The sequence below is a fragment of the Aplysia californica genome, unplaced genomic scaffold, assembly GCF_000002075.1.
Source record: "Aplysia californica isolate F4 #8 unplaced genomic scaffold, AplCal3.0 scaffold00734, whole genome shotgun sequence".
Taxonomy (NCBI): domain Eukaryota; kingdom Metazoa; phylum Mollusca; class Gastropoda; order Aplysiida; family Aplysiidae; genus Aplysia; species Aplysia californica.
Genome location: NW_004798004.1, coordinates 249762 through 252084, shown reverse-complemented (window position 1 = coordinate 252084; position 2323 = coordinate 249762).

Sequence of the window (2323 nt, the reverse complement as noted above, 5' to 3'; positions counted from 1 at the left end):
CTATTTTCTACATGAATTAATCTCATGAAGTTTTTGGAGGAATAAAAGATAAACTTTCTTTCCTTATTCTTTTTGGTTACTCCTATTACATTTTAATGACTGGCGTGTGTGTGTGTGTGTGTGTGTGTGTGTGTGTGTGTGTGTGTGTGTGTGTGTGTGTGTGTGTGTGTGTGTGTGTGTGTCTCCTGTGTTTATATGAACAGCGGGGTTAATCTGTGCCTGTAGGAGTGTTTTAAGTTGTGTTTGCTTTCGAGTGTGCGCGCGCACGAAAAACCGGTCGTAGCGGTTAGGCGCTTGACTGTCGCTCACACAGGAGTTCTGAGTTCGATTTCCGAATAGGGAGAATTTTTATCGCGTATTTCGGTCTCTCCACCTGGATGTTGTAGCCCCCAGCCCGGGTTGTCCCTGACAAGAAAGGTCAATGTCCGCCTCTTAATGATCTGACGTGTGTCAACAATGGCGTTTAACACCACGCCATTAAACAAAACAAGAAAACAAACAAACAAAAACTTGGCAAAACTCACATCCAAACGGGTAACTTGTGTCAGTTTAGTAATAAAGCGTCAGACGTGTATATTGTTATATACAGACTTCAACATCATAAGTTTAGGACCACTTGGAAATTTTGCCGAAATTCCCCGAGGATTTCCGTGCTGCACGTGGTGGATACTCCCTTGTAGCACCTCTAATCTTCGGCACGGATATGACCTTAATGTGTTGCAAGTGCCGTAAAACTTTCACTAAACGTAGAACTAAATAAAAACGTTTTGGGCTCGCCAAACTGTCTCGCTGCTTGCTCTGTTGGCATCTTTTCAAATAAATTCAAACCGTGGTTTAGACCAATGTTGTGGCTCGAATTCCCACTAGGTTGGCTCTTTTTTTTTTTTTTTTCTTTGGGAAGTTGTTCTGGTCCTTTCTTAATAGGTGGTCGGTGTAATTTTATGGTCCTGCCTCTTGACTTATCTTCTTGTGTGGAACGGGACGTATCGAGGTCGCTATAACCTCAAAGTTCTATCAGAGAGGGTTTACAGTAATAGTATTACTGTAAATTCTCTGGTTCTATCTGACATTTTTGGCCGTTTTGTGTTACATGTATTAAGACCATGAGATTTTTTTTTTAATGTGGGTGGTCGGCGGGTGCTCTGGTGCTTCTTTTTTCCTACCAAACATCCATCGTCCTTATCTCTTCTCCTTCTTTTTGTGTTTGTTACTCTCTTGTAACACCTCTAATCTTCGGCACTTATATGACCTTATAGTGTTGCAAGTGCCGTAAAACGCTTACTAAAACAACAACAACAAAGAATTTTCTATGATCTGTTCTAATAAAACCGTACGACTATTGGCAGTTTTTGTCGATATATGCGAAGAATTGCATTTGAAAAAGCTTGACATGTTGTGAAACTCATAATCTTTGACGCCATCTTTCTCAAAACTAGGTACTGAGCCGATAGAACGTAATTCTGAGGTAGCGAAGCGTGGGTGTGTTTTATGCCCCCATCGATACAATTTTTAGTCTTTAAGGCTGTCCCCGTCGTTTTATGCAAGAAAAACTCTGAAATTGTGCAAACTAAGCCCAAAAATGTGAAATTATGCGATTCTGTAAATTTTAACAAAGATTGATAAAGGAAAATAATAAGAAATTATGCTAAAAATGGTCAAATTTTGCTCAATTATGCGGGGTGCATAAAACCACGGGGACAGTTTATGGGGCGAGCTTCAACCCTGCCTTTATTATAAGGGCCAACCCGAGGCTGAGAGGAATACAACAGTCTCGGCAGAAAGACCGAGATACTAGATAAAAACTCGGAAATTGAACCCTGGTCTTCTGCGTGCGACAGACGCTGCAATATCAAGTTCCTACACTCAAGACTGGTTCGGTAAATGGACGTCGTTTTGTGACGGTCAGGATCTTTGCCTCGGTAGTACGAAAAAACAACAACGTGATTTCCTTTCCCACATAAGGAAAAAAATTTCTTGAGATTTCCCGTCTTTCTAGCAAACTGGTGAACTTAGTCCGATTTCCGTGGCGGGGAGAATTTTTAACGAGTACAATGTAGATCCAGATCTATCTCAGTCTAGTCTTTCTGCGTGATAGTTGTTATGTCTCTGGCCTTTCGAGACGTCATCACCATCAGTGTACCGGTGTCCGTGATGTTGCGGTTATGCGCTTCGCCGTCGCACGCAGAAGACGTGGATGTGTGTGTGTCGGTCTGTGTGTGTGTGTGTGTGAGAGAGAGAGAGAGAGAGAGAGAGAGAGAGAGAGAGAGTGTGTGTGTGAAAGAGAGAGAGAGAGATATATATATAGAGTGTATATGTGTGTGTG